General features: G+C 40.4%; 1 long non-coding RNA gene across 1 annotated transcript; it reads left to right on the top strand.

Moving 5' to 3' along the window:
* The first annotated feature begins 761 nt into the window (after positions 1-761).
* LOC135410598 (uncharacterized) lies at positions 762-11,984 on the top strand. Its single transcript, XR_010428768.1, has 5 exons — positions 762-1,097; positions 7,399-7,595; positions 9,012-9,096; positions 11,363-11,441; positions 11,620-11,984. It is a non-coding gene; the product is annotated as an uncharacterized LOC135410598 (long non-coding RNA).
* Positions 11,985-14,745: the final 2,761 nt, after the last annotated feature.

The raw sequence follows: 14,745 nt of genomic DNA, 5'->3' as shown, positions 1-14,745 counted from the left end.
TCATACCAGTGAGAGGAGAGGTTTTTCTCAGCAAAGCCATAATTGTGAAGTATGAAATCTCCTCCCATCCTGAAATATTTTTTAAAAAGCTGAGAGAAAAGATATTAATCTTCACAGAATCATAGAACAGTTTGGGTTGGAAGGGATCTTTCAAGGTGATCCAGTCAAACCTCCCTGCAGTGAACAGGGACACCTTGTCCACCTGAACTTGAATATTCCCATGGATGGGGCATCCACCACCTCGTTGGGCAACCTGTTCCTGTGTTTTACCATCCTAATTGCAAAAAAACTTCTTCCTAATATCTAGTCTAAATCTCTGCTCTTATAGCTTAACCATTATCCCTTACCCTATTGCTACAGAGCCTGCTAAAAAGTCTGTCCCCATCTTTCTTATAAACCCCCTTTAGGTACTGGAAGGCTGCTCTAAGATCTCCCCAGAATCTTCTCTCCTCCAGGCTGAACAACCCCATCTCTCTCAACTCATCTTTATAGGGAGGTGCTTCAGCCCTCTGATCATCTTGTGTCTCTCCTCTGGACCCACTCCAGCAGGTCCACATCCTTCTTATGTTGGCGGTTCCCAGAGCTGGGCGCAGCACTCCAGGTGAGGTCTCACCAGAATGGAGTAGAGGGGCAAAATCACCTCGCTCGCTCTGCTGGCCACGCTGCTTCTGAGCAGCCCGGGACGCGGTTGGCTCTCTGGGCTGCGAACGTACACTGGCAGGTAAGTTCAGTGTCACAGACATTTTCAGGCCGGTGGTCAAGGGGCCAAGACAAGATTTTCAAGCTTTTTCCCCACCCCAAGTGACCTCGCTGAAGACCGAGAGCGCTGACAGCTGCCGTTCCTCGGCCGGTCGCTAGTTGGGGCTCACGGCAAAGGGACGAGCCCGACTGCGGACTCCTCTCCCGGGAATGCGCTCGCCGTCCCGGCCCCTTCCCCGCTGGACAGCCGGGGGTGGCTGGTGCGGCACCTCCCGCCACGGCAGCGGGGCCTGCCGCTCCTGGAAGGGCTTTCCCTTGGGAAGCTTCACGGCTCCGTGAGCTTCCCACTAAAAAGCCCACACAGGAGGTAGCTACCCGCTGCTGTCCCGGCTTTGCAGGTAGGGAAAAGGAAAATGCTCCTAAATTAAGCAGCTTTCCCAAAGGCGGGAAATAAGACTATTATGGTTTCCAGAACAGGATCTAGACAGGCCATCTGCCAATCGTTTGCTTCAGAAAGAAATAACTTGTCATCTTAAAAGGGTGCTAAAATCTGTGTGCGGTTTAAAGCACATAAGTGATACCAGTGACTTCCCTGGGATGGCTCATGCTGTGGCATCTTCCAAAATGTGCTGCCCTGATTTGGTTTTCTGAATGTCTTGGTTGCTTCACATCCAAGGAAATGGCTTTGCCATTCCTGAGGAGGACACCTAAAATAGAATAAACTTCAGTATCTAAGGTTCTGGGCAAAGTTTCAGTTGTAATCCTAAATAGTCCTAAATCCACTCTTAGTAAGATGTGAATCATCATGTTTATAGTCAGAGCTAAAGAGATAAAACTCAGCACAGCCTGTAAAAACAATTCTGTTAAAATGTGAAACTGCAGTTCCCCTTCAAGCCCTAAAACCTGATAGCTGATACTAAAAAGCTATCACGCTCTTAACACAAGTGCCTGTTGTCTGCTCAGATAGAAAAACCTGCCACAAGGCTAGTGTCCATTTTCCAGTCTCTGCAAAAAGAAAAGCAATCAACCCCCCAAACTTTCATGGTCAAAAGCATTCAAGCTACAGACTAATAGAGGGGTTTTTTCCGGGTTTGTTTGTTCTGTCCCCTCCTCACAATCCATGTTCCTCTGGTACAACTGATAAACAAAGTCTTTTATTGCTATAGGCAGACAGTCCTGCCTAATACAATAGCATGCAAGGCTTGGCAGTACTGCGACTTGCAGGTGTTTGGAGTATTGTGGTCATGCAAACCAGATGCTGAGAAGGAGCACCTGTTTCCCTTCTTTTCTGCACTGGAGAATACAGCACTATGTAGGTTACAGAAACAGCCTGACATTAATAGCTCTGCTGCTGCAGTTTTCCCTTGGCAGAGTAACAGAGATGTACCATCTACAGCTTTTGCATGCTCTCCTCTGAGCGCCCAGACGTACTGGATTTTTTTTTTTTTTTCCCCAGACCAACAAAATGCAGCCAGAGGTAGATCTATAATTTAATTTCTTTCCAGATTATTTTATTTGTGATTAACCATGCCCTGGCATGAAAAAAAAGTTTTTATAGCCCTGACAGCAGTAAAATTAAACAAAAAAAATTAATGTATATTTTATAACTATTTTTACAAGTTCTACAACTGTCTCTGTTGAATGCAGAAATGGATGTCCAATGTGCTTAGGACAGTTGTCTCACGGCTATCGCCTCTGCAGGTGATGGAAAGCCCTGTACCAATGTGAAAGGAGTTGAGATGCTGCCTATACTGAAATGCAGTAGTAATCCTTCAAGAAACTGTCCCCAGAATGATAACCTTAAATAAATTCTCCTTTCTCCATTTGACAGTCCCTGTGGCTTGCATGGCTGGTAGTCAGGAGATCAGTTGGGAACTCCAGACTCCAGCATGCTGGCATGTAATGAGACCTCCCTGGCCTCAGCCTACCTTTATCTGCTCCTTCCCACCTCCCTCTTGCCAAAAGCACAGAGGGAAGAAGAGCATATCTTCAGCTGCAGTTTTTTGGGGTTCAGGTGGGTGTCAAACCATACAGAAGGGACCAGCCTTTCACAGTCTGGAGGACTGTGTCTGATACAGCAGCTGTAACCCCCATTTGTGCTGTGCTGTGGACTGTAGTCAGCCTTTAAATGAAGAAATGAAAGAGGTTTAAAGCAATGGAGAACATAAAACATTAACCACCTTATAGACTTTTTTTTAATTTAGGGAAATTTGAGTGAGTAGCAATATTTTCCTGTTTCTGGCAACAGAAATATTTGTGCTAAGAAAATCTAAGTATTTGGAAAAAACTGTCAGAAAAGTAAAATTTGAGAAACTTTGCAGAATTTTATTTTAGGCTGTGTCACTTTTAAATGGAGCTCTAGCTCCTATCTCTAAAAAAATACATCTACCTGAAAAAAAAAAAAATCAAACGCTGTCGCTTCAGTTTTACCACCGTGTAAATCACAATTAGGTCCAGCTTCTACAAGGAAAAGAGGCTCAAATGTTACAGTAATATCACAGTAAAATGAATACACCTTGCTTTCACTGTGATTTTAGCTTATCAGGGCTCACAACCATTGACTATCTCCGGGTAGAAGATGCAATTATTTTTATGAAGAAAAGATGATTGTGCAAATACTACCTTCCCTGTCTTTTCTCTCTCAAGCAGTACATGTGCTCATTCATGAAACAAATAAATATACGAGCAAGGCTCTTGATGGAAACGAGCTACTCCAGGTCTTCAGCAATTCAAACAGCTCTTCCAACATTTCCATTTCACAAGGATTTGACTGAGAGCGTGCAAGCAACACAGAAGCAACAGCGCGGCTGCATCTTTCCATGTATCCACCTCAGAGCAGGGTTGAAGTTGTTACTGTGCTTAGCCAAAGCCACCCATAAGGCCCTGTTGGAGTGGATGGGGATTTTTTCCTTGACTCCTTGCAATTCATTGTGCTGACAGACTTTAAATGGGAGCTCATCACTACTACCACTTGTCATTCATGAAACTCTTTTTCTCATGTCTCCATAGGTACACCGGTTTGGCCATTTAGGTCCTTCATTTTTATGGCTTCTGGTGTATCCTTCAGTTTAGCCCCCAACAGTCCACACACTGCAGCACTGATGAGCCCCGCCTAAAGTAAGAGCAACCGCGTTCAATCTCCTCTGTTCCTCCTGCTCTCCCTCCCTGCTCTAAAGAGACAGTGTTAATGAGCCAGAAACAGTTTTTAATCAGGAAAAAGGAAATTTTGGCAACCAGAGTCCTATTTCTGTAAGGAATCAAAATCACAAGAGAGAGGGAAATTACCCATGATGGGAGACAGGTAAAAGAAGGGCAAGTTGAGAGACAGATACGCTGGGTAGACTTCAAGGTCTACAAAAGATTGGTTGTCTCTTCTGGGGTTTACACTCTCTTTGTCTAATTAGACTAATAGAGGTAGAATAGAACTGGGAGAGATTAAAATCTGTGATAAACAAGGCATCTTTTCTTTGATATTATTGGAACTGGTTTCACTTATCTTCAGAAATCTTTCCTTTTGTGCTCCTTAATTTGTCCTTGAAGTCCTGTATCTAATCATTAGTTCAGCAACCAATAATCCTTCTCCAGCCCCTCCACCCCTTTTTATGGCCAACTTTAATCTTTCAACTCAGTGAAAAACATGTTTCCCCTATCATAACTAGTTTAACAAAAATTCTCTTTCAAGTTTAGATTGTGCAGATACAATGGCTTTCCTGCAGCTTCATGCTGGAGAGAGGAATTTACATTAGAAAAAATAGAGATTTATGATAGCATTGTATTTCCATTTGAATATGGAGAGTTAATAACATGCATATGTTTTTTTTTATTATTATTATTTTAAGGTTTAAGCTATGCCATAAGCAAAAGGAAACCTGGAAACTGTGGGACTGGCAGGGCTCAATGAATAACCTAATCTGGATTTCATTCACAAACAGCAGCTCATACATAGGGAAAGAACTGGTGTGTTTTGCCAAATCGGAACTGGAGTAAGTGCCAGGATTTCCTGATTTGTTTACATTTCTCAAAAAAACTTTTTTTCCCCTGGTTGAGTCTAGAATTAGACTTCCTTTTCCACTTTTGGCCCTTTCCAAACTATTCTTGCTTGACATATTCTCTCCCTTTCCCTGTATTCTCCTTTGTTCCAGTCTCAGCTGGCTCTTTTGTCTTGGAAAACAGAAAAGGCAACGAAAGATGTCAGTCTATGATAATAGTGGTAAGGTAGCCAGGTTTGCATGACAGCAAAACAATGCCGCAGGCTTTTCCAACACCCTAGGATCCACTAGTCTTCTTACAATGGTTCAGGGAGCAATGAGCGGGATCTCTCTGGGGCTGCAGACTGGAGCAGTAGTGTCATAATGTGAAAGAGATAAAGAGATCAAAATGAAACAGGCTAGCCCAAACTCTCTTGACGAGGCATGTTGCTGAGTTAATCAGAAATCAGAGGGGCCTGATTACGTATAACTAAGTCACCTTTGTATTAGCTGAGTGGCTTCTCTGAGTCTCTGAAAATGGTCGTTTTCCCTGCCAGTCCTTTTTCACTTTCACTGACTTTACTGTACTTTGCCCATTGCCTGTAACCTCGGTGCAATCACTGCAGAAACTTGTTTGAGAGACCTTTTCTGTGCCTTTGTTTGGAGCCCTTTGATCATCCCACAGAAAGAAAAACACCGTAGCTTGAACCTAAGCCATTGTTTTCTTAACTTGACGAGACTGCCAGCCGGCAAGCAGTGTTTGATGCACATGCATAAAAAAGGGCTGCTAGGGACTTTAGAAACTATGGGAATACTAGCACCAATATTGAGAACTTGGGCATCTTGCTGAGCAGGGATTTAAGTTCCTGATGTAGCCACTCTGCCGCTGCAGAATAGCAGCTTGAGTCATCATTATTCCTTAATAGCAGTGTTACAGCAACACAAAATTATTCTTGTGGGGATGTCAGGTCCTTCTTGCCCCAGCACCTTACATCTTGCCGTTAGATATCACCCGGTGAATGGTTCAGGCTTTAACAGGATGAGGTGGCAAGGAGGGGCTCTGCCAGGCACAGACATTCAGCACAGAGCCAAAGCACTCACAGCAAGAGGCAGGGGTGCAAGACTGAATTTCTGCATTTCAAACAAGTACTGTCAGCCAAGTTTTTAGCTGAAATCACTCCCATTGACACAAATGCACCAATGTTGATTTACACCCACTGATGAATATGCCTCTGGAGGAAGAGGAGGATAGGGTAATGGTGCAGGAGAGTTAGATGAAAAAGGAAGTGAGGGGGAGAAGGAGATAAAAGGGGGAGGGAAGGAGAGGCATGATTGTGGGACTCAGGAAACACGAACTGTAATGTATGGCTGTGGGAAAATGATTAGAAGAGATTGCATCAGACTGGACAACAATTTTGCAACTTCTGCAGCACCTTTTTAAGATTCCGTACTGAGATACTGAGCAGAATGTGTGTGGCTGTATGTCTGGAACAAGTCCAAGCAAAAGGCCAAATGCAATCAGTCATCTGCATTTGCTGGAGCTGTGTACTAATGTTTCCTGTGCAGTCATTGCAATATATGTCTACTTTGTATGTTTTGAATTTTGGTTTTCACCTTTAAGTATTTGTATCACATTTAGTTGCTTACACTGTGTATAAGCACCTGTTTTTAGCACATTGCTTAGTCTGAGGGGCCAGAAATTGCTGTTCCACTCATACTCAGCAGATAGATGGGTGAGAGTGAGATGGGGAATGCTACATGAAGGGGAAACAACAGACTTCTAAAAACAGGAGTAAGATGCTATAGGCATGGTAGAAAGCACCTTTGCACATGAAATCATCAGCCAACTTCTTTCAGTTTAGGAGATCTCTGCAGAGAAGCAAGAGGTCCAAAAGCTCTTTTGCTTACATGATTTATTTAGCTGTTCTCGTTAGTGCTTCTCATGTCAATAAGGTGAGCAGGAAACAGACTGATGCAGCAGGCAGCCTGTGCTAGAAACACACACCCACCCTTTCTGCTTCATCAGTTGTCTGAGCCCGCAGTTTCACTATTAGGTTTTGGTGGTGCATTTTTAGATTTCCAGTTACAGCTTGCATGACAACTGCTGACAGTCTCTGCCTGACCACTTACTGCCATTTAACTTGATAAGAACTATAAAGGAAGCATTTTTCCAGGAGAAAGAGTAGAGGAAGGGACAAGTACATTTCTAGTGCTTTCCAGTAATTATGATTCATGACTTGTGTCAGCCAGAGTTCAGTTCTCACTGGCAAGTGTCAGCTGTCAATAAGAAAGTCTTACTTTAAGAAAACACCTCTACTTTTTTTTTTTTTTTGCATTACTGAAAGCTAATACAGATGAAACCACAAACCTGAAGAGTTCAGACTTCACCAAATGCCATCATTTGGACTAACTGAATACTTGATAGTAATTGGCATTTAATTTGGATGTTCCTTTTTCATTTTCTCACAAACCCAAATACATTTTCATTTTCATTTTTCATTACTGCTTCTTATGTGGTAAAGATGACCTGATTGATTGAGTATAAATTAAGGCCATATTTTCTAATGTGATAACTCATAAGGGAGGTTATACTAAGGAGCCTGAAGAGTTGACCTAACACACCCCTTTGGCCTGCACAAATTTCTTGTGACACTTTATAAGGCAAGTTACATTTGAGTTATTCACTTTCATTTAAAAAGTTGTTTTCAGTGTTTCCACATCATATTTCCAGGAAAAAGAAGCTGAAAACTACATATGCAGGGTGGTACCATTCCTTTTCTGTCTCTGACCAAGGATGTAAGCTGATGATCTCCATGCTATTCTGCTGTGGCTCTGTCACTCCTGACCTGACCTTCAGGATACACTGAGAGTATTCTGAGTCCTTCCACAGTGTCTCACACTAGCACTACAGGACTTTACCTACCTCAGGCAAGCCTCATCTTCTGGCAATGGGATATCTCTGGAAGCTCATTAATTCCAGCTGGTAGAGAAATGACGGTAGCCAAATGGTGCAGGATCCCTTTCCTCTGTGGCAGTGAACTGTTGGCAAAGAGCAAGATTAAGTTTATAGTCAGCAGGATATGGCTGCTAAACTCAATATGTTATTTGCTATTAGCTGACCATGGCTGTCATGCAGCCTGCAGGCCCATGGGATGGCAATACAGTAGGTGAGCGGAGATGGACGTTCCTGGGCATGACGGTAGGGAAGGTGATACTGAGGATTGGCTAGAAATTTTTGGTAGAGATCAACCAAGAACTCAGGCTCTGAATCCAGAAAATCCCCTTCAAACTGGAACTAAAACCATACTTGAAAGTGCAAGTTAAATTTTATTATCCTCAGACTGTGATATAAGAACATATTTGACTTAGAAGAAATCTCTATGTTCCTCACAGAGACAGGTCATTCCCTTTCTGATACAGCTGCAATAAACAACATAATCTTTTTTATTTCCTGTTACAATTAACAATTTTTTTTTTTTAAGGAAGAATGTAACATTTTTCAAAGAACATTTGTAATAATTCCTGATCAGGGCATAGTTCTTCTGGTTCTGCTGATGGAATTCATATTTCTTTGTTGTAAATGTGCAGAGTCTGTGCAAAATGACAGAATAACAACCTTTTTCTCAGCAAGATTTCCCTCCTCATTCCAGATCCTGAAGTTTTTCTCTGTCCCCTTGTGATTACAATAGGACACAACTGACAGGTGGGATATATGGAATTTTTGCAAAACTCTATTTTTTTATTATCTCCTTTTTAAAATGAAAATACCATGATAGGGACAGCCAAATCCATCTAACTCAGTAGCCTTTCTTTGGCACTAGCCAGCTGCGGTTGGCTAAGCAAAGAATAGAGAATGATCCTTCCTTGGGTAAGGATAGACAACTGCCAACAATCAAGAAGTCAGAGAATTTTTGAGCCAGACATTGCATCTGGGCTATTGTTTTTGATGTTCATCAATGGACCTATTCTTTGTAAAATTCTTTATTGCCATTTTGAGTCCATTTATATCTCTTGGCTTCCACAACATCCTGTGACAGTGAGTTAACTATGCTTTGAGTAAAAAAATTGTTTGTTTCCTTTATTTTAAACACCGTGACTCAAAATTTCGAATAGTGTACCCTCTTGCAAGGGATATAAGAAGGGTACAAGAAATATTGAACAAATGGTGCCTATCACCTATATTGGGCCTATTCACCTTTCTTATATCAGTCAATATAGGGCATTTGCTGTATTAATTATCTCCTTTACCAGCTGAAGAGTTATAATTTGTTTACTGATCCCATACCTCTCATCATCTTTATCAACATTTTATCTACATATTTTTCACTCTACTGTATCTTCTAGAGATGGAGTCACCAGAACTGCAGGGGACTGCAACAGCTATGGGAAGAGTCTTGGAATGAATAATGTTAAACCACATACTTACATTGTAAGTTTTCCTAAATGCCAGGCTAAGCTCCAATTTTTGGAATGGACCAGAGAAAATTTTAAAACCTGAAGTTTATCTGTTTCTACCACTTTCAGGACCATCTCTGGATTTTGCTTTTGTTTAGTTGTTTTTATTAGGGAGAGTGATTCATGATTTTGGGGTTAGCTATACTTTATGTATGCGCTTCCCACCACTGTCTTTGGTTTCTGGCTCCTCTCTCTTTCTCACACTTAGAGCAACATGATATCCAAGTGAAATCAATCATAAACATAACGTACCCAAATTTTGGGTGTTATACTGCATTAATCTGTAAGGAAAGCTCTCTCTATTTACAATTTTATAGCATGCTTAGGTTTTTGATCTCAGCAGACACAATCCATTCAAAAATAAAAACATCAATTAATTAAGCAGTTGTTGAGATCAGAAATCTGACACCCATATGGTGTCAAATTAGTGCCTGAAAGCAGTTAACTGCCAAGAGAAGTACATGCATCTGTTGCAAGAGATTAAAATGAAGTATCTATTAATTGCTGAGAGTTTCTTGATTCAAAATTATATTGCTGAACTGATTTTCTTTGTGTTATTCATCTTTAATGTCATCACTTGTAAATAAAGACTTGATTCAAAACTATCAAGTTCCAAGCAAATGCTAAGTACCCTCTAAAAAGCAAGCAAAGGAAACTCAGCTATGAAGAGATGCCACAAGGCATGCACTGTGTTTTTGTTCCATTGCTAGGATCTACATAAAACCAGATGTATGCATGAGAGAAATGTTGCCTGATATAACAATGAGTAATAAAGAGTATCTCACAATCATAGGATGCATGACACAATAATGAATTGTATATTACATGCTTAAAAAACAATTAAAACTGTCAGTTTCTTTTCAGTGGAAGTTCATTGGCAGAATTGTGATACAGCAAAAATTCCACTTCAGGTCTTTCATACTATTTTCCTGTTTTCATGTGCTCACGAATAAGAAAAGTGCAGATGTCAGAGGAACATACACTGTGTGTCTCTGTATCCAAGGAAATAATTGTTTCAAAATACACAGTTATCCGGTTACCATCAGCTTATTTTTAACATATTAAAGCTAAAACTACATCTGCTTGGATAACACTGAATCCCAAGTCAGAGGTGTCTGCCTCAGTCAGGCCTCTTGATGCAGAAGGAAATATTTCGTGCTAACTCAAGTGGTGACATTCTTTCTTCTGAAGCAATGACCTGATATTATTTTTATGAGGCTATATGTTCTGTTTCTTTAAACACGTAGCAGGAAACCAAGCAGGATGGGGATGGGGAAAGAGCGTACAGCAGCAAACCTAGATTGAGGAGAAAGAGATCATGCACACATGTTTTTTAAGGAAAACACTCTTCTCCTTATTTTTGTAAGTGTCTGTGTACAGGTGTTCAGGAAAAAAAAAAAGGCCAGGAAGCCCCACACTGCCAAGACTGGATTTTGTGTTTTGTGACTGCAGTGCAAGTGGGGCATACGCTTGTAAACATAAAAGTCTTCTCTCGCTTACCTAAGACTCAATCTAAATAACTCTTGCCCAAGCTACCTGCTTATACCTGCTGCCTCACCAGATAAATTACGTAGAAAAAATTATTTAGAGGTTATCAGCAAAATAGCTACTTCAGAAAACATATCTTCTCCTTACTTGTTCTTGTGGTAACTGTCTGCACGTGAAGTGTAAGAAAGCTAAAAAACAGATACCTGAAGTAGACTACCTCAGGGACAAAACTGTGAGTTTTCTGGTCATTTCCTTGGAGAAAATGGGAACTAAGCTATTTAACACCAATTAAATTCTCACCTTCTAGAGTAGGGAAATTAATATATCTTCAAAACACTGATATCAAAGACTAGAACAAATCTAAAGATGATAACTGATGACACTTTTGTTTAATAGTCAAGCTCATAAGCTAAATCAACAGTTTTAATGAAATCAATATTTTGGGGGGATAACTATCCTGCCACAATCTTCCCATTGGCTTTCCTCCAAAAAGGAAACTGAAAAAACCAGCAAGATTAGTGGGCACATAATTTTAAAAGTCTCTTTTTGGGACAAAATATTTTAAAGTTTTCTGGTTTGTTACTGAGCAATAAATCTCTCACACAATCACTCCTCTGTAGTTTTCTTATTTAAATCTTTAATGAAAGACAGTCTCTTCTCATGTAGGGAAGCACCCAGGGAGTCACCAAATAAGACAGATATTCTAACATGGAATGATACCCTCCTGTTTTGTCTTCATTATGTATTTCCAGGGTCATGTCATTTGGGCTCAAAGATGAAAGAAAATGCACAAATAATGCCTTGATTGAGATATGTACCAACATCAGGCTGGTAAGAAATAAAATAAAAGTCTTGCAAAAAAAGATGTTATCATTTTTATTAATCAGCACTTTTCTATCAGCACCGGAAATTTACTGTTTCTCAGTTTAAAAATAAACAGAATTACTCTGATTGTAGAATTTCTTTTTATGTGATGCCAATAATAATTATTTTTCTATTAATGTTTCAGGCGAGTTTGATCACTATTCCTGCCTTGTGAAGTATCATAGCTCCTCCATGGTCAGCTGGAGGAGTAAGACAATGTCCCCTTATTAAAACTGTGTCATTGACACGAAGAAAACCTGGGCAAGAGCTCTTTGCATCTGATGGTTCCCAAACACAGCCATCAACTTGCAATGCTCCTTGGAAATTCCTCTCCCTGTGACACCATAAAACAGATAAAATAAACTCAGTAAAAAAGTGTAAATCCAGTGTCTGAATACTAAATTCCAAGACTGAGTTGTCTCCCCACCTTAGTCCCGTATACATCATCTTGTAAGGACTCCACACCACCGGGAGTCATGCTGGAGAGATGTAACACCAAAATCTCTCCCCAAAAATTATTCTTCTGTACAGGCTTTGAAAGACAGCCCTGAAACTTCCTCCTGAGGGCTACACCTCTTGCTCTGGCATCTGCGGTGGGCCAAGCTCAGGCCCTTGGCAGAGATAGGCTTTTGGGGGCCACAGAGCAGTCCAGCAGCACCTCAGGAAGCACTGGAAGTCCTCAAGAGGCTGGAGAATGATCTCACATCTTTGGCTGCTCACAGGCCTCTCTCAATTATCTGTGCCAGGAGGACCTGGAACAGCTCGTGGTTGGAAAGCTACCATGGCACTTCAAATGACAGGAACATTATCTCCTCCTTAACATTCAAGTTCAAATCCGCATTTCTCAAAAAGTGTTGTGTGGTATTTCTCCCTAACTCTGCTTCACTTTGAGGACTCATGTAAATTGTTGTTAATTGAGAGCTGGTTTAGAATGGGGAAAAAAGTAAAATGTTTACAACACAATGGGAAAAATTTGTGAAGTGCTGCAGGCTTTGGTGTATAAATTCCCTGTATTTATAGGTAGGTAGTATGATGGAACAATCCGCATTATGAAGTCATTTTGGTAATAAATACCTGTTCTATCCAGATGCTTCTAAATATATGGTACATGATGCAACTATTTTTCATCCTAGTCAGCATCTAGTAGCATCAGATGCTCCTGAAAGTATCAACCTGCATCCATCTGATTTTATGAACAGGCAAATAGCATCTTACACAGTCTTCTAACATCTTTAATTACCTGTGAAGAACACAGCAGGTTGTCCTCACACACTTCTAAAATGTCCCACTTACTCCCTTATGCCTGGTTTTAATACAACATCTTTACAAGGGTCAGCATCTGTACCATGGCAGAAATAAATCTTTAACAGTGTTTGCCTGCAGATTTAAGGGCATAGTACATGTGTCTTGTTATTAGCATGAATATGGTCTAAATGGCACATACTTTTGTCTTAACAATGTTAGAAATGCTGCTCAAGAAGTCTAGACCAGATTGACCATGTGGTTTAAGATCCATATTTGTATACATATTGGCATCCTGCAAATGTGTTGATAGCCTGCAGAAAAAAAGAGACAAGCTGGTTTTAATGGTTGGACAATTATTTACAAACACGTGCATGAACTGCATAAAACCACCCACACAAAGCATCAGAATTTCCCAGAATCACAGATTATTTTTGCTGGTCTCATAGTCACCTACCAGATTCACAAAAGATGAGGGCATTCATTGAGACCTAGTCTGAAACCATCCTCTGTTGCAGTTCACTGAGATTTGGATTAGATTATAAAAAAAAATATATTTTTAACCTTTTCATTATCAGTTTGAGTACAGCTATAAATCCCCGTCCTATGCTGAAGCTGGGACAGACATCAGACCCCCAGGGTTATGCAGAGCTGTTAGCAGCCTCAGTGTGGCTCTTGTGCACAGCTTGTTGCCAGCCTACGGTGAAGGGATTTTGGTATAAAAAATATTGCCAGCTGTAGGTGGAAATGTGTGACAACCAGAAATTCCTTCTGCATCTATGCAACGAACCAAGGTCATGAGTGACTTGCATTCTCTTGGAAACTCGGAAATTTTGTCAGCTCTATTTGAACTCAGCAACAACTCTGTTTAAATTTCTGTGAAGTCATAATAGTATATTTAATCAGGTCCTAAAAGAGTAGGTTGTTCTGAATATACATGACATTGTATATTCACACACAAAGAGGTGTTATTATGTTTCCCATTTATATAAGACCACAAAGACTAATGAAAAGTACAGGAAAAGCCTTCAGTTTTTTTTGTCTCCACCCTAGGTTGTCCTAATGCAATCCAAGAGGCATCCCTTTATCTCTCTGAAGAGAGGATACTGAATATCAGAGCATATTTCAATATCATCTAGCTTGTTTTGACACTCAGAAATCTTAATGGAGACTAAAGACTTCTTGAATCCATGGATCCAGGCATTCAAATTCATTTATCTATTTACAGTTATTTGGCTTAAACATTGCCTTTATGAGTTTCCAACGAAAAGCAGGATCTATAGAGCTGGACCCTACACAAAGAAAAGGAAAGTCACCAATAGAAAAAAGTTAAAAAATTAAATGGAATTAATGAAGGAATGATAATTCCCATTTTATAGCATTACCATATGTCCACTGCCCACTGGATGGGCTCAATATGCACATCACATTTTTCTCCACTGATTCCAGAAAAAAGACAGTGTTTAACAGCCTTGGGGCTGTGGGTGAATGGATTTCTCATCCACCTCTTTATCCAATTTGCCAAAGCAACAGCAGCATCTTTGGTTCAACACCTACAGCCAGGATTCCCAGCAAAGCAGTATCCAGTCCAACTTTGACTTAGAATACATAACAAAAGTAGGAGGACTTTTGAGACCTAGGACTGATTTTGTCTGAACTCTATTCTTTTGTGTGTTTGGACATTTCTGCTTTGTTTGTATTCCAATTGGTGTTATCCAGACAAATTGGAAATGTTGCATGTCAGTATCTTCAGTATTAGGATGAGGTGAGCATGTTTAAACTGAGATTCTTCTAATCATTTTCCATGCGTTTCTTAGTTGGCTTGGTTTCTTTTTTTCTGGCTTTGTTCTCCTACACTAGTTCATTCATTTCCTGAAGTTCCACTTCACCTTGTCTGGTTTTTCTGTCTGCAGCATGTTGTTATGTGCATTTGGTAATGAGAATTAGCTTAAAATACCATAATTACTGACTTCAGACTTGTTTGTGTCTATAGGGAGATATCCACGACAAAACAAAATAACAACAAAGA

The sequence above is a fragment of the Pseudopipra pipra genome, chromosome 3 (assembly GCF_036250125.1).
Source record: "Pseudopipra pipra isolate bDixPip1 chromosome 3, bDixPip1.hap1, whole genome shotgun sequence".
Taxonomy (NCBI): Eukaryota; Metazoa; Chordata; class Aves; order Passeriformes; family Pipridae; genus Pseudopipra; species Pseudopipra pipra.
Note: the sequence above shows the minus strand (reverse complement) of the source record. Positions and strands in the feature narration are given on the sequence as shown.